This window comes from Camelus ferus, chromosome 4 (assembly GCF_009834535.1).
Source record: "Camelus ferus isolate YT-003-E chromosome 4, BCGSAC_Cfer_1.0, whole genome shotgun sequence".
NCBI lineage: Eukaryota > Metazoa > Chordata > Mammalia > Artiodactyla > Camelidae > Camelus > Camelus ferus.
In genome coordinates, this window is record NC_045699.1 from 65875948 (window position 1) to 65894852 (window position 18905).

At 36.1% G+C, this 18905-nt stretch overlaps 1 protein-coding gene and 1 long non-coding RNA gene across 5 annotated transcripts in view; one reads left to right on the forward strand and one right to left on the reverse strand.

Annotated features, from left to right (window-relative positions):
• NR6A1 (nuclear receptor subfamily 6 group A member 1) overlaps positions 1 to 18905 on the reverse strand; it is a 204307-nt gene that overhangs the window by 134195 nt on the left and 51207 nt on the right. The gene's annotated exons all lie outside the window — the stretch shown is intronic.
• The window catches only part of LOC116663259, a 50958-nt gene that overhangs the window by 21031 nt on the left and 11022 nt on the right, over positions 1 to 18905 (forward strand). For 2 of the 3 annotated variants that reach the window (XR_004319479.1, XR_004319478.1), the window contains exons 2-3: positions 8794 to 8901; positions 10296 to 10385. This is a non-coding gene — a long non-coding RNA (uncharacterized LOC116663259). Of the gene's footprint in view, positions 1 to 8793; positions 8902 to 10295; positions 11814 to 18905 lie in introns of those variants that run through there. The other variant, XR_004319477.1, reaches the window with a different exon arrangement.

An 18905-nucleotide genomic window follows, 5' to 3' on the forward strand; every position in this document is an offset into this window, starting at 1 on the left:
TATACAGATGCTACTCTTTAAATAATCTTTTTATAGAGACTGCACAAAAATAGAGCAATTAATACAACTGGCTGCTTCTGATCACTGTTTATTTTGTAGACATAAATAATCCCCTGCCAGCTACTGGCTTTTCAAGACTGACTTAATGGAGGATGCTTTGATCCCCAAATTGATTTATTAAGCTGCAAACTATCTCTTATGTTAAAAAGATTAGCAAGCTGGACTTTTACAACCTTCTTCCATCTGCCATCATCCAAAAAATACATGTAGTATCAACTCAAGTCAGTAACCTCTCTCCAATTATCTTATCATAGAACCATCTCTCAGGAGCCAAAAAGGGTGCTACTTAATCAACATAAGCAATATGTTTATAGCTTTTCACTGCTTTTCAAACTTAGGAGCTTAAAATAAGATATTTGACACACCCACCCGAAAACAGATGCATTCAACTATTGCCACTTTTAGAATAGACAGATTATAGGGTTATTGGTCACATCTCAAAAGGAAGTACTGAATATATGCTAAAAATTAACTTAATATATTTAAATGATTTCATTTATATACTGTTTAGATAAACAATGAGTTAATTTTAATTCAATGTTAATAAAATGTTTATATAAACATTTATCAAGTGCCTGATATATATCTGAACACAATGTCTCTGTTTTCACTGAGTTTACATTATAGTTGAAGAGATAAGCCTTGTACACAACTCTAATACAAGGTATACCATGAGAACCAAGGAGGAAAGAAGAGATTTGGGAGAGAAATCTGGGAAAGCTTTAGAAAAAATTGGGCACTGGGAAAATAATTAATTATATCCAGTCCAGCCCACATTGCTTAACCCCTCTGAGCAATTAGGCATTTACTGAGAAGTCTAGCACCTCAAAAACCAAGGTGCTGAGACCTTGAGCAAATCACATCCCCTATTAGAGTCTCATGAATAAAGTTAGTGTAATGCCATATACCTGGCGGGACAGTCATGAAGATTAAATGTGAATGATTTATATAGAAAGATTTTATATTACTACATATACGTACATAATACATATCTATATTTATATCTATACATGTGATATGTTGAATATATATGTATATATACATTTAAAAAATCACAACGGGTGATGAATATTAACTAAACATACTGTGGTAATCATTTCACAATATATGTAACTCAAACCATCATGCTGTACACCTTAAATTTGTACAGTGATATATGTCAATTTTATTTCTCAATGAAGCTGGGAAAAAAAAATCACAATTCCTGACACTGAAAGAATGCTCAAGAAAAGGAGGTATTTATTACAAGTACCTACTAAATGCTGAATTCTATGCCAGGTACTATTAACCTCTGTATCTGGACAATGGTTGATAAACTGTTTAACAGCTTATTTTCCCCAAGATCATAAAAGAGCAATCCCATGTGATTTACTTATCCCCCAACAAAGACAAAAAACACACATAGTAACAATACTGTCCAACTAATATCTGCTAAATAAATTTAATTAACTTAAGTTATAAAAAGGTAACTCTGAACAAACAGAAGGATCAGCAAGACTCAGAAAACATGTGGTGTTTTTAAAGTATAGAAGAAAAGAGAAGCTCCTAAATATATTATTTAGGCAATCTACATTGATTGATCAACCTTCATTGAGCTCCATTACATGCAAACTAAGTCCCTAGGGGATGCTCAAACAATATGCCAGAGGTTGTCTTCTCTCCGATAGCCTACAGCAGCCCTCTGAATCTGAAGGAATTAAGGAAGTTTCCACCATTTGCCTAGAGTTTCCTAACATTTGGACTCCACAGTAGTGATTCTCAAAGTGTGGTTTACAGAGGTCCTCGAGATCCTTTCTGTACTAATTATAAGACACTGTCTTTTTCACTTGACATTTGCACTGATGGCACAAAGCCAATGCTGAGTTAAACTACTGGCCTTAGCACTAATCAAAACAGTGGCACTAAAACACACTGATAGTCATTGTATTCTTCACTGCCACACACTCCACAGGGGGAGAACAGCCATTATAACTGAAGAATGTCCTTGATGAAGCAGTAAGATTTACTGGTTTTATTAAATCTCAATGTTTGAGTACACAATTTTTTTAATGTTTTGTGTACAAAATGGAAAGTACACAGAAAGCACTTCTACTGTACACTGGCTGTCCTCAAGGAAATGCACTTTGAGCTACTGTTTGACTTATATATTGAACTAGCCAATTTTTTCATGGATCCCCAATTTATGAGAAGGAAAAACTAACAGAAAATGACGGTTATTCAGATTTGGATGTTTGAAAGATATTTTCCTGAAAATGAACAAAGTGAGTGTGTCAAGGAGAACTACTGGCAGTTGTCGCTAATGATAAAATTCAAGCCTTTAAACAAAAATTAAAACTTCAGAAAACTTTAATCTGTCGCCGTGTGCTTCACATGCTTTCCAATATTTAAAGGTGTTTCCAATGAGATCAGTGGTGATATTAGCAAAACTGATTTGATATTGTATAATGAAATGCATCAACATTTAGAAAATCTGCTCAGTGAACCAGTGTTTTCCAAATGGCCAATGCACGATGTTACAAAATCATGAATGGATATAAGATCTATGCAAAGTGCAGGATGAATCAGCAGATTTTAAGAGAATAGAGTATGAAAAGTTCATTGGGATGATTTCAGATTCCACACTGCAACCAGCTTTTAAGAAACTACCAAGTCTTAAGATCTGGTATAATAGTATCAAAGAATAATACGTACCATTATCTGGAGAACCTATTAAAATTCCTCTCCCTTTTCCATATATATATAGAGAGAGAGAGTGAGAGAGAGAGAGTGAGAGAGAGAGAGAGAGAGAGAGAGAGAGAGAGAGAGGCCAGATTTTCTTCATGTACCAGCCAAAATAAAATATTGAACAGACAGAAAGCAGAAGCAGTTACATGCAGATACGAGAATTCCACTGTCTTTTATGAAGCCAGACATGAAAGAGAGCTGCGAAAGTATAAAATAATACTACACTTTTCGCTAAGCTTTCTGGGGAAAATATAACTATTTTTATATTTATTTTTATTTTAAAATGTTATGCTGATATATAATGATTTTATTTTTATTTTAAGTGAATAAATGTTTTTAATTTCTGTTTTAATTGCCAATCCAGTAAAGTGATTACCTATAACCCAAATAAACAAAAGCTCTTGGAAATCTCAATGTTTACGAAGGTAGAGTTTTTTGTGTGGCAAGAGATCTAGAGATCTGACTTTGTGTTTGGTTGGTATAATTTTTCTTAATAGAAAAGTACAGAAACTGAAGTAACATATAGCATAGTCAAGACTTAAATCTGGGTCTCCTGACTTCAATTTTACATTCACTCTAGATTACAATTCCTGTATTCACTAAGACCATAGTTTAGAAACTCCTCATTCTATTCTTCCCAGTAAGCAGGAAATATGACCGAATAATTACAATAATAACTGTAACTGAAATTCGAATGTTAAGTCCTAGGTATTTTTATATTTCTGTTTTCATTTAATTCTCCCAACAACCCTGTGGTAGAAGTACAATTAATCACTAACCTCCAGATGAGAAGCAGAGGTTAAACCAAAAGTCACACAGCTACTAAATGGCAGATGGGATTTGAAAGTAACACTTCTAACAGAGAGAGATCAGCAAAAAAAAGCTTTCTCATGACTGCCAATCAAAACATTTGTGTGGTCACCAGCAGTGGCATTTATGGAAACAGAGGAGCTGTGACTCTGGTCCAGTACACCATCACATACAGACAGAACAAAACACTAGCCTGGAGTATGGCCACAGAAATTTAATTCTACACAGGGAATGGCAAGCAGCAAATAGGCAGATGTGCCAGATACATATAACCAATTGCCTTTCTTCCTTACCCATCCAGCATATCTACCATCAACCGTTAAAAAGAAGTGACAGGAGTCAAGGGTGAAGGATTTGTTACTGACACACAGCTGGGGCAGTGAAAACTCTTGGCAGGTGTTCTCTAAGCTGTAACTCCTCTCCTATGCAAATTAACCCCCAAGCTGAGTCCTCCTGGCTTTATCACACTGAGCCTTGACAAGAGCCATCATTAGTGTCCAAACTCCACTTTTTCTAGGCTGATGACATGTGTCAGGCCTTGATTCTTGGTGCCACTCTTGCCTGCCAATTCAGGAAAGGCTTCTGTAATGCCTTTGGGTTTTTTGAAATACATCAAGTCACAAGGCAGAAGCTGACACCAACCCCCTCCTGAGGATGAACTCTTGGCCAGGAGCCCAAGCTGAAGTAGATTTGCAGTTTCTTGATCCTTTTTGAAATCATTTCTACCTTCTCACTGGCAATTAAAATAAATTCCTCCCCAGAGAACAGCCAAAGGCTCTGCAAGCCTCTTCCATCCACTGGTAGTCACCTTTGATTAGAGAAAAGTCTTAACGTGTAGCGGTGCCTGATAAATGTCAGAGCCTGGAGGGCCTTCACTGAGTTTTGATCACTTACAGCTATTTCTCATTTCATACCATGGACAGTTTTTAAGCCAACACCACACTCAGCATCACTTACTTAGTCAAATGCTTCAAGTCACCATACCAAATTCAAGTCAATGGTCTGTTGCGCTAGTTCTGGGTGCATCCCTAAAGCTCAGATGTTTGATCTGCCAAGCAGGTTGCCCTGAAGTACTTTGCAGATGCCCAAGAGGACAAACTTACGAAACTTCTGCAAAAAGCTTGCTTTTTCATGGTGGAGAGATAGTGTGGTATAAGTGAATACACACATGGAAGCACACACACAGAGTAAGGATTTCGATTTTGATCTGCTGTGTGACTTGGGGGGGTCTTCATTTCACTTCTACATCTGTTTCCTCGTCTATTAAAGAAAGATCTTAGGCTAAATCAGAGATTCCCAAATGTCCATGAAATGGCTACATTAAAATCCTCTGGGGGGCTTGTGAAAACTATAGAAGCCATTCCAAGAGTATTTGATTTACTAAGTCTAGGGTGATGCCTAGGAACCTGCATTATGAGCAGTCTGTATTTCCCACGATCACCACTTCTAATTCTGATGCAAAGTCAGGTTTGGAAATCATTCGATTAAATGACCTCAAAGACTCCTGATAGCTTTGAAGGTTATAAAACTATAGACTAGAACTTCTTCTCTATTCTTTTAACCCAGAGTTTTTTCCCCGATCCACAATTAGCATTCCCACTCTAACATCAGGATTGTCTAATCCAAAGTTAGCAATGGAGACCTAAGTCTAAAAGAAATTCGTCAAGTATTAATAGCTTACCCAACCTAGTACACTAATATTTCATTTATGAAAGTATAAAGTAGATCTAAGTATAGCTTTCCTAGACAACATACATTCAAAAAACTTTAAGACATCATAGTTTGCAAAGATTCAACTATTTGCTGGAAATAGCCAAGAAAAGCAACATTTAAAAAGCATTTTCCCTAAATGTTATCAATAACTAAAAAATTATGGGGTGAATATATCTAATTAGTACTTATAACTTATGATTCCTTAACACAAAGCTATAATCTACCTGAGGCAATAATAAACTTCGTAAGAACAGAAGTTTGTAAAGCATAAAGTACCATATAATTATATTTTTAACCCAATACTAAAATAGGCCAGAGGAGAAATGCAAAGTCTTACATTACTGATACATCATCAGGGTTTCATTATTGTAAAAAAGGAAAGATTGAATCTGTTGATCACTCTTCCTGTTTATTTCATTAACTGGTTGTTGCAAAACACATGCCTGTTGCTCTAAAGGACTTTTAAAATCTCTACCAACACTTTCACACACTGCAATAAAACCCAAGATTCTCTCCAGCTCATTCCTTAATTCCCATAAATATTAGCTACTTCATGATTTGGGATTTATTTTATGACTTCATATGCCTAACTCATTTATGTACTCACTTACTTATCTCAGCTGGACAACAATCCTTGGTACAGAGTTACTTAGAAGAGTTCATTGATTACAGATACCCTGGGAATTAATTTATCATGGAAAAACAAAGTCCTACTTCCTGTGGGTTTGCAAAATGAAACAGTAATATCACAAACATATGAAGTCACTGTAATTAGGGGATGGAGAATTCAAGTGGCCCTTAGAATGGCCCTCCTTTCAAATTTTTGTATTTACATGTATGGCTCTGAAGTTAGCATCCCATCTGAAGAGAATAATGCCTCTGGCATTATGCCAATTTGCTATCTCAGTGAGTTGGTCCTTCTACCTCCTGTCTTCTAGGTTCATCTGAAATAGCTCAAGTAAACTGATATAAAGTTGCCATGTCAAATAGTAAAATGTTCCAAGCTATTAAGTTTAAGTTTCTATTTCTATCTCTCAACTCCTTGGTAAAAACATCAAGCAGGCTAAATATAAGGAAGATCAATAACTCCATATACAACCACAATCTTTGCACACTCTTTTTCCCCCTGCTTCCTAATATTCTCAATTCAAGTAAACACTCTGAACTCAGCAGGCTCCTCTGTAAGCTTTGCCTTGAAACAACACATTTTTTCAGACTAACTTCAAGTCAGAATTAGCAGTCATAGTGCTAGGATCAGATCCAAACCAAATGACTGCTGGGGAAGCGAGGAGAGGTGGGGAACTACTGCAAAATATGATAAATTCATTCAAATATTTGTGTTAACTTCTCATCAACCTCTTTTACAAATGCCAATTGTATAAGCACAGATTTACTAAGTAATGGTTGGTATCTGCAATCAGTACAGAATTTGATGAAGTCCAAATAATCACTTTTCCAGAGACTACCATTACATCACATCATTACAGTTACCACGGTCCAATTACATTGCAGAGGTTATTCTACAGGGAAAGGTATGACTAGATGATGGTGAGTCTGCACTGCTGCTGGCAAGTAGCCACTCCTGATAAGATGGAGACCAAGACTTCCAAAATAGCCATGTTACACTAGTGACAAGACCAGATTGCAAAACTTTAGTCTCTGGCTCTGGTCAGAATTTCTCAACCTGAAGTTCACAGGGAGCCTATGGGTAGGTTCTTGGATTCCATAAATGAAACTCCTTTCAAATTTTTGTGCCTACATGTATGTATTTAGGGAGAGAATCCATAGCTTTCTAGAGAGTTTTAAATTCTATATCTAACTTAATCCTCACAATCAATATGAGACAGATACTAATATTTTAATTTTTACATATTGAGGAAATTCCAGCTCACAGGAGATAAAAACTTTACCTAAGGTCACAAAGAAAGTGGTGGAGCATTAATTTTCAAAATGTCTTAAGAACATATGTATATTTACAATGTAATAGCTAGTCAGAGATTGTTTTAACTACATAAGAAGGTTTTTATATTAGTGTATATGGAAACCAAACTCAGGGCAAAACATGCAATTTTACTTAGTAACATGTAAATAATAACTGTAAATGATTTTAACAATTTAAACTATTTTGAAATAACATATATAAGAACACACAGTTTTTAATATGTGTTATGTGCTATTTTACACACTTAACATATCTTACCTCATTTAGTCCTATGAGGTAGATACTATCATTATCTCCACTTTATACATAAGGAAACAGAGGAAGAAAAAGGTTAAGTAATTTGCCCAAGGTCATATATATAGTAACTTGCAAAGTCAAGATTCTGGCTCCAAAGTCTGTGCTCTTTACTATGCTATAATATTGCTTCCCCAATTAACAGGCACACATTACTATATGTAAAGTAGATAAATAACAAGGATCTACTTATAGCACAGGATATGATATTCCATTTCTTGCAATAACATATAATGAAAAAGAATCTGAAAAGAAAAAAAAATATATGTATGTATACGTATAACTCAATCACTTTGCTTACACTGAAACTAACATTGCAAATCAACCACATGTCAATAAAAATTATTTTAAACATTTAATTTATGTAAAATTTAAACTATGGTCACTTTAAAGGAAAAAAAAAAAAGAGAAAATCAAGTAAGAACCCAACTGGAAAAGTCTATCATGATGAGGTACTTCATTTATTTTATTTCAGCACATATGAACCAAGAACAATGAGGAGAGAGATCGAGCAATTATATTTGCATGCTACTTTCACATATATAACCTCATTTGATTTTCACAGCTGTGTGCACAGGACAAGTGAGTGCTATCTGTCCTGCATCTTAAAGATGAGTTAACTGACGCTCTAGGGGGTTAATCTCAATACTACGCACCATTACCTGAACTTTCCTGCCTCTAGGATTTCCTGTGCAGTGTTCCCTCTATTGGAGTATCTTTCCTTCTCTGTCTAGTAAATATTCAACTAAACCTTCAAGGCCCAGATCAGATGTGACCACTTAGATACACTTCTGGCATTTCTAGGCAGAATTAACCCTTCTTTTCTCTGTTCTCCCTTAATCTGGTTCATACCATTCCACCAGCATAGCAATCATCCTCTTTGTTATTATCTGTGTCTGTGTTAGTTCCCTGGGTAGACACTGGCCTCCGTGATGGCAAGGGCTGTATGAAACAGAAAGGATTCCTTGAAAAGATTCTGCTGGTGAGTTAGTAAAAGGATGAAGCAGGACACTGGCAGTCTGGCTAAGAGGAACATGAATTCATGCTGACATTCTGTTGTCATCTTCATAACAAGAATTTGTCCTCAAGAATAGCAACATTATCTCCAAATACTTCTAGAGATGCTCCCTGCATAGTGCTTGGGAAATGAAAGGGTGTACAGCTACCGGAGACAGTGACTCCTCTTCTATGCTACTAATCTCTCAAATATATATTGTTTTATTAAGTTTATGCTTTTTGTTTCTTTCAAGTATATCAAGAGGCCTCAAGAGGACTGTGAAAACATTTACATCTCCAAGTTAAAGCAATGTGGGTTCCAAAATATTTCGTAGTACCTCTGGAAAAGGAAAGAAAAGGAGGTAAGTGGAACAGTAAAGGATGGCATGGTGAGTTCTGACAAACTCAAAACCAGTCTAGGGGAGGGTATGGTAGAGTGCATGCTTAGCATGCTCGAGGTCGTGGGTTCAATCTCCAGTACCTCTATTAAAAATAAATAAAATAAACCTAACTACCCAACCCCACCTCCCACCAAAAAAACCCCTCAAAACCAGTCTAGATCAAGAATTAAACAGTAGACCAATTTATTAAATGTGTAGCTTCTGTAACTCTTGGCTAATTTAACCCTTAACACTTTTTTAACTCATAGATTATATCCTTGCACTGCATAAGCCTATTAGTCAAATTCCCAAACTCATTTGAAAGACCCAATATGTGCCTTAAACTTGCTTGATTATAAAAACTAAGCTTAAAGATTTAAAGCAAATTGAAAGGATGAAGATAATGAATTTATTGCCATGAAAATTAATTTTCTCAAACACAATGAGAAACACCCCTGTGTCATTTTAAAAACCTGCCTTTCACTCTTTTCTAGTTTTTTCATAGGAAAAACCTTAGAATACCATGAATTCAAGCAATGATATTTTGTAAACATCTAATGGTTTGAGGTAGAAGAGGTCAGTATTTGCTTAAAGCCTGATTATTTATCCAAATGGAATAAGGCATTAAGTACTTCAGGGAAGGCCATTTAAAATAAGTCCATTAAAGAGTTTTAAAAATACTAAACAGTAACAGTTGCTTGATTTTTTTGTTGTCATTTGTATACCATTTACTGTCATAACACTGAGGACTCAATAAAGCTGGCTAACTGGAGTGTTTTGACAGAGGGTGAAATAATTAAACTGATATAAAATGTAAACAATTTACATCCAAACCAAATTTCCAATGGTTTGATTTTTTTTCTTAATGTGTGTACCATTTGGCTGCTTTAAAAATGAATTTGAGAACAATCAACCTTTAATATTTAAATGTAAAGCAAATAGTAGTAACTATCCCTAATTAAAGATTAACCTCAACAGCCAGCAGTTTTGTAAGCCCTTTTTCTGCAGAGCACTTCTGGATTCCTCCCATTATAAACCCTATATCCTGAAAAGTTCCATGGAATTAATTTATTTCCCAGATTTTTCATCAAGGACATTCAACAGTCAATACAAATAATCAGTATGTTGACAATGCACTGTCATCATTTCTGCCAAAAGCAAAGACATCTGACATTATACTTACTCTCCGTGATCTAAGGACAGGCTTAGTAAGTAATGCAGGCTTTCTATTAGATGGTAGGGGTTTTTGTTTATTTTTTTGCTTTTTCATATGGAAAATATCTTGTAGACTACCACTGAACCTCTGTGGTAACTTAGTGATCCAAGATCTCAGCTAGGGAGATCACCAATTATAAAAGTCACTTTTTTTTTTTCAGCTTCCTACTATTATTACAGGCAAACAAGAAGAGGATGTTTACTTGTTTGACTTAGATCTCACTGAAGGTCCTGCCTCCAGATATACAACAGTAAGTTGTGTGGTGGTCAAGGGAAGAGGCAGCATGATCAGTGATTTTTTGCAATCATGTAGTCCAACATTCAAGTTCTGGCTTGTAACTTTGGCTCCTGGTTATGTAACTTTGGGCAAATCACTTTATTTCTCTGACTCAGTTTTCTCATGAGATAAAAGTGTGTTGAGAATTTAAGGAAATAAAAATATACAAATCCCAGTACAGAGTAAGTCCTCAGTATATGTTAATTTCTTTCTTATCCTTGCCCTTTAATAATTAAAATACTGTTATAAAATAGGATATTTGACATTTTCATAATTACAAAATATTATTCAAAGTTCTTTTCTCAGACATCCATTCGAGTCTGCTTGTATAAACTGCAACCTCACAATCCTGAGGTTCATTAGCTCTGTGCTATACACAAATCGATTTCTTAATTTAAATACTCTCAACATGAAACCTGGAAAAGAATGTGAGAGGCTCCATCAGCAGTGCTCTCACTGCCCAATGGCTCCTGGAACGTGGGAGCAGGCTGAAGAAGGGCTGCCAGGGCCAGGACCCAGTCTTCAGAGGACTCCAAGGAACATTCAACGCTGTCGGTGAGTTTGGGATTTGAAAAAACCACCGACCGTTGACTGTACCTTAGGGTCCTTACAGACAACATTACTTCCTGAAGCAAAGGGGCAGGCTGTACCTTCATATGTCGCATGAGATCACCAGAACCAGTATCGCTGCCTGTCCCCCAAAGGTGGTCCAGTTTATTTTTTTAAAAGCTCCCCTCTATTTCTGCTACCCATTGTTCCTTGCTTTTTATTGTGTTTCTGAAAAACAAATGTTTTGTCTCAACAAGATAAGGAGTACTCCGTGATAATACCTAATGTATCTAAATATCTTCTAGAAATACGCCATTCTGGTGCGAAACAGGATGTAACAAGAAGAGATTTATTAAAAACGTGTATTTCATTTTGGAGTGAAATCCAATTAAGTATTTTACACCCACTTCTCCCATGTCCCCTCAAACCTTTAATTAGGGACAAGGGGAGGATTTAATAAGCAAAAATAGCACAGAACTGTCCAATGTCTGCAATGTTCTTAACACATTCCATTTCTAATTATAGTTAATGTGGTTAAGTTTTGACAGTCCCACTACAATATGTGTTGTCTGAAAGCAGCTATTGCCTCACCATTTCCGTCCACATAGATGCTTAATTAAATGTTAAATTCAAGTAAAAAGTCAGGTTTGGAGTCAGAAGGATCTGGGATGAATCTTGGCTCAACTCCCTAACTAGCTGTGTGACCCAGGGCAAGTGTCTGAGTCTCAGTTTCCTTACGTTTAAAATGGGGGATAATAAGTATTGCTACCTTGTAGAGTTTTGAGATTCAGTGAGATAATATATAAAGTACTTTGTACCCATTCCTAGCACACAACAAATGCTAATATATGTAAGCTATTATCATTACTTAACCCAAAACATAATCTGTGCTAATTTACCTTAAAAGCATTCATAATTCTCAGTTCAAAACAGAGAGGAAGAACCAGGCTGTTTAGACCTACTGGTACGTAAGCACTGCCCCTGTGGTCACAGAGCTACTCATTAGCTTTTCCTGGAACTCCTTCCCTTCTCTGAAGCATAGTTTCTCCATCTTTAAGAACTTCCCAGCTCTAATGTCAATGTTATCTATAATTATGTCGATACTCAATGGTTGGTTACTAAAAGAGATGCCAGACACAGACCTCAAAAAAACTGTGGAAAAGAAAGAGCCAGGAGTCAGGACAGGCCAAGGAAACTCCATCAAATGAAAACACTGATGGCTGCACTCAACATTCATTGCTGTCGGTGGGTTTGAGTCTGAATCAACTCACTGATCAATGAATGCAAACTGCGGACCAAACAACCCAAGGGAAGCAAAAGCATGTGCAGAGAATCACCCAAGTGCATCCACTACTGTGCTGGGTTTGTGCTACTGTCTCCCGCATATTGGCGAAAGGCTCTGTTTGCTTCTAATATGGAGTAAATTCTCTAAATTCCTAGTACTTTTCTTTTTTCCTTTTTTTCTTAAAGATGTTCTAGAGTTAAGGAAATATTTTACAGAAAGAATTAACTATATACCTTAACATCATATCATATTAAAAAACGATTTTATAATTTAAGTTAAAAAGAATCACATGTTCATTATTTAAAATTCAAATATAGAACTCTATTAAGTAAAAACTGAAAATCCCTTTTCTCATCATCTACAATCCATTTCCTCAATGGAAACCACTTATAAATATAATAAATAATAAGTTTATTAATGTACTAAAATAGTAAATATTATAAAGTAAACTATTTGTTGTATATCTATCATTAAATAAATAAATATCATAAGCAAACTAAATGTATTATTTCCTTGAAGACCCTCCTCCATGCACATGCAAATAGACACATACCACAACTTTGTGGTTTTCTGGAGGGTGGCTTCAACAAAAACTAGCTCATTTTATACTTACTCCCATACAATCTGCTTTTTCACTCAACTATATATTATAGATAGGCTTTTACAACAATCTCTATATTGCACTCATTCTTTTAAGTGGCTATATATTATGCATTAGTATGAATGCCCTGGTTATTATTGTTCAAATGTACCTAAATATTCTCTTTTGACCAAAACTACAGGGTCTATTCATTCTTATCTTTGTAAGCCATGTCCCTCAAGTAGGAAAAAAACTAAGTGAGATGGGAGATGCACATCATTTCTCTTAACAAAAATTAAAATGTAGTATCAACTCTCTGAATCCTCTAAAATGAGATGAGATGAGCCACTAAATCTTTCATGATAATGACAGGAAAGCAAGGGCCTTGGTTGTAAATAATTTATCATATATTTAAGTCCAAGATAGAAACAGATTCTCACAGCAAAAGTCAAATTAAATAAGGCAGCAGGAGAAGAGGCTGTCAACTTAGCCTTCTGAAATTTTTTTTCTCAGGGACAGGAATGAAGGAGAAGCACAGGTGCAGTGAGACAAAAGCTAAAGAGAGAAATCAAAGCCAAAAGAAAAACGAAAAAAAAAAAAAAAAAAAGACGAGGATTCATGCACAAGGTCCTGGGTTCAATCACTAGTACTTCCATTCAAATAAACAAGCAAACAAACAAACCTAATTACCTCTCTTCCTCCTCACCCAAAAAAGTTTTCATTCTTTCATCCTGGTGGACACAAAGAAGGTAATTCACATATTGCTGTTTGTCAGAATACCAATGCATACCATAGGCATTTACTTTCAACTGCCAGTTATTTCCAAATTTTCTGAAAACATTAGAAAGAGTGTCTGACACATTGAAAATGTATACCTAAAACAAGCATGCTGTCTATTTACACAGATAATCAGTATTCTTTACATGCGCCAATGAAAACAATGTATATTTTGGCCATCAAAATCCTGTGTAATTTCTCTTGGATAAAACTAAGTGCTTTAGAAAGGAGACAGTTGTGTGAGTTTGAGGGTGTTTTCTGCAGATGCGACTTGTAAGTAAATATCTGCCACAGAGAAAATACACGGCATGTACAGGGGACAAGAACAGAATGGTTCAGAGATTATGTTAGAAAGTCATGAGGAGCAGCACTGAAAAAGTAAAAGGACAAATTGCAGATGGCCTTGTGAGTCAGGCAGAAAAAAAGAAATCAGTGCAATAGGGAGCCACTTTAAGTGCTGAGCTCTGAAAGGAGACAATGAAAGCAAGACTCTGGGAAGATTCACCAAGCAGATGAAGTAGGAGGAAGGCGAGAGAGATCTGAAAGAGACAAAAAAAATAGAAATCTGTTGCACAAAGGAGTTAAGCTAAAACTGAGGCAGCAGAATTAGAGAGAGTAAAAAGGGTATCTCAAAAAGGCATTTTAGCTTTTAGTTTCGGTTATTTTTTGTTTTTCAAAATAGGATTTTTTTTAGTACCATGTAGTCAATGAAAAGTTCAGACAAAAGAGAGAAAACTAAAGCCCACCAGTTGGCTCCCTTAATCATTCTGTTCAGTGTATATCCTCCCAGAAATCTCAGAGATATTTAAACAGAAAAAAACTGAGGAGTCAAGAATGGTGCCAAACTCTTTTGACTAGATTAGGGGGCTGAAGTGCACTAAGAAATGAGCAATTTCAGATTGGAAGAAAGAGGAATTCATTTTTTGAACAGAGGATGCGAATTTTCAAGTATGAAGCTGAAAGTAAATAAGCTAAGTACAGAAAGAAAAAGGTAAGATAGCAAATAGTTACTGGATATCTACCGTGCACCTGGAATACAACACAAGACCAGAGATATGAAGGGAACAAAAGTGCATAGTGAAAATGGCAGACCAAGTTCTAATGAACAAATAATTTTAACTGTGAAAAGTTCTGCAAAAGAGAAAGACAACGTACCATGGGAGCAAATGATAGCAGGGGCCAATCTAGTCTTAGGGGTGAGAAAGGTCCAGGAAGTGACCTCAAGGAAGACTTGCAGGGTAAATGCAATTACCTGGGTGAGACAGGTACGGTGAGCATTCCAAGCAGAGGGAACAGATGGGATGTGTGCAGGCCAAAAGAGCATAGTGCTTTCACGAAACTGCAAGTGTGGCTAAAGCACAAAGAAGAGGTCTTAAAACAAGGCTGGAGAAGGCAAAAATTAAAAACAATTACCGACAGTCTTGGAGAGAACAATTTGGAGAGCAAGTCATGGATGAAAATAGATTTCTGGAAAGGAGTGGTGAAGAGCCTGGGCTAAATGAGGGTAAAAATTCCAGCTCAATCACTTATCAACTATGTGAAACTGAACAAGTTACTGACCCTTTAAATATGTGTCATCTGTAAATAGGAGATATGATAATAGTACTTACTTCAGAGGACTACCTGAACAATAGGAGTATGTGTAAAATATTTCACACAGAGCCTGCCACAACAAAATACTAACATCTTTGTGTGTGCGCACGCACACGTGCACAAGTGTACATTGGCAGGAAGTAAAAAGCAGACTGGAAGTAAAAATGTTAATGACTGAAATCTCTAAGTTGTAGAATTAAAGGTGACTTTTACGTTTATTATTTATAACCCATCTAGATCGTCCAAGTGTTTAGCAATAAACACGAACTATTTCAATAATTAAGAAAAATTATTTTTAAATGTCTTTTTTAAAAAGCAAAGATTTCTTTTAGATCCAAGATCTACCTGTTAGGCTGAAAAGCAGAGGGAAGAATCCAGAGTGGAAAAGGAAGGAAAGATAGACTATTTTTATCAAGAATGGGGACCTGCAGAAAGTACAGCTGTGGGGATAGCAGAAAGCAAAAAGCTCCAGGTCCACGGTTGAAGTGGTCACTTTGGAGGGCACCCATATCAGCCTCAGAGAAAGAAACAAAGCAAATTCCAGCCTCCTCCTGTTCTCCTCTCAGACTGTATCTCAACAGGATACAAATGCACCTTATGAACCCAAATCTTGCAGGGGGCCTGACATGGAATACACACAATAAATGGTTGTTAAATGAATTTTTTATAATTTCTGGCACAATTAGGTTTGTAACTTAGGAGGCTCCATGAAGTAAGCATAGGATACCTTCAAGTCATCTGTGCCATGAAGTACCTTTCAACAGAGGTGTAATCTTACTAACTACCAGGTATCAGAACAAAGCTATCTTGATTATACTTGCTGTAGACCCCTGAATTTACAATGGAGCCCAACTTCCCCTCCTACTCTTCAGGCTAACTTAAATCTACTGAAACACACATACAATCAAACAAAATCACATGTCCCTTTCTCGTCTCTTCCCAGTACAGTAGGTCCTCCATATCTGGGGGTGCAGAGGACCAACTGCACTGCACCATTTTATATAAGGGACTTAAGCATTCTAAAATTTTGGTATTCAAGAAGGATCCTGGAATCATCCCCTGTGGATACCAAGGGATGACTGTAAATAGCTGAGGCAAAACAGTAGAGTATAGAAGAAATGGTCTGGGATAGTATGGAGTCAGAAAACCTGAATTTAATTCCAACTCTGCCATGGTTTATGTGTTCTTGGACAAACGAGTCAGCTTGTTCAGTCTTACTTCTCTGTGAAAGGGGGACTAAGAACACCTCTCCCATCTTCACAGGATTGTTGTGAGGCTTAAAAAGAACACAGAGAAAAATGTGCCACAAACAGCACACAGCAATACAGCCCAAAGCATCCTGGTCTTTGACAGCGCTACTCCATGGGCCATCCACCTCCAGCAGACAAGATTCCCTCACTCCCTGGACTCCCACCTGCTTGTCAACTAAAAGCACATATTTTCAAGATGTCTAGCTGAGGTTATTAATATGTACCTGGGGCTAGATGCAGGTATATATATGTCACCAGCCTAGACGATCCATCAGAGTCACACTACAAACAATTGAGTCAGTCTTCCCAAACGAGGAAAAAGTTCTTCCCAATGGACTCTTTAATGGGGCGGGGTCCAGGCTAAAGCTTTAGGACCAGGAGGGTGCAGGCTTCCAAAGACAAGACTGAGCAAATCATCAAATAGGGCATCACTTGGCTGATGAATTTAATCCATTTTATCCAAAAGTCCCCTCCTTTATCTCCTTCCAACCAATCTTAGGTACTTTTTAATAACAGCTTTATTTAGATATAATTTATATACCATAAAATTAATCTATTTTAAGTGTACAGTTTTTTTCACTCATTCAGAGTTGTTCAACTATCAATTGCAATTCAATTTTAGAACATTTTCCTCACCCCTAAAACTTCCCTTGAGCTTGTTTCCCAATCTCCACTCCTACCCTTAGCCCCAGACAACCACTGATCTGCTTTCTGTCTCTATAAATTTGCCTTTTCCAGACATTTCACATAAATAGACTCACACATAGTCTTTTGTGTTTGGCTTCTTTCACTTAGCATAATGGGTATTTCTGAAGTGTATCCATGTTGTAGCACCAGTAGTTCATTCTTTTTTACTGCTAAATGGCATACCATTATACAGATAGTCCACATTTTGTTTGCTCATTCACCAGTTGATAGACATTTGGATTGTTTCTAGGTTTTGGCTATCATAAATAATGCTGCTGTGAACATCCACATCCAAGTCTTTGTGTGGATAAATATTTTTACTTCTCTTGGGTAGATACCACTCATCCTCACCAACACTTCTCAGAACATTTTTATAGTCTTTTTGACTATAGCCATTCCAGACGGTGTGCAGTGGAAAGTTGTTGTGATTTTAATTTGCATTTTCCTAATAACTAATGATGTTGAGCACTTTTTCATGTGATGAAGTTTCTGCTCCAGTCTTTTGTCTCATGTTTTAATGGTTTTCACTTATTTTTATTGTGGCAAAATATACATAACACAAAATTTACCATTTTACCCATTTTTAAGTGTACAATTCAATCGCATGAAATCCAAGATGCTGTACAACCATCACCCACTATCCATTTCTAGAGCTTTTTCATAATTCTGAATGAAAATTTTGTACCCGTTAAACAGTAACTATCCACTCCCCATTCCCCCTGGCAATCTGTTTTACTTTCTGTCTCTATGAATTTGTCTATTCTAGGTATCTCACATCAGTGGAATCATACAATATTTTTTGTCCATTTTTAAAAAGTGAGTTGTTTCCTCATTGAGTTTTAAGAGTTTTTTATGTATTCTGGATACTCCTTTATCAGATATCAGACAAGCAAATATTTTCTCTCAATCTGTAGCTTCTCTATTCATTCTCTTAATTATGTCTTCTGAAATGCAAAAGTTTTACAATTTAATGAAACCAATTTATCAAAATTCTCTTTCACGGCTTGTGCCACTGGTGTCATGTCTAGGAAGTTGCTGCCTAACCCAAGGTCACAAAAGTATCCTTCAAAACATTTTGTAGTTTTAGATTTAGATGTATAATACACTTTGAGTTAATAAGACTCTGTGTCTCATGTAAATTAAGGGTCTTGAGTTCTTTTTTTTTTCTTTTGGCATAGCAATATCCAGTTTTCTAAGCTTCATTTGTTGATCTTTTCCCCCAGTGAACTGTCTTGATATCTTTGTCAAAAATCAATTGACCACATTCGTAAGGATGTATTCCTGAACTCTCAGTCCAGTTCTAGTATCTCTCCTCACACCAATATCACACTGTCTCGATTACTGTGACTTTATAGTAATTTCTGATACCATGTAAAATAAGTCCTCTAACTTTGTTCTTTTTCAAAATTGTATTTGCTATTTTAGGGCTTTTGAATTTCCATATAAATTATTTTTAAAGTCTTCCCCAAAAGTCTGCTGGGATTTTTTAAATAGAGATTGCACTGAATCAATATATAAATTTGGGGAGAACTGTCATCTTGACACTATTTAGACATTTAATCCATGAACATGGAATGTATCTCCATTTATTTAGTTCTTTTTAAGCTTCTATCAGAAATATTTTACTATTTTAGTGTACAGATTTTATACTTCTTTTGTTAATCTCATTTCTAAGTCTTTTATTCTACTGATGCAATTGTGAAGTTTTCTTTGGCTATGATGAACAGGGCAATGAGAGGCAGTGTGGTATTAACCTTTTCACCTTAGATTCTC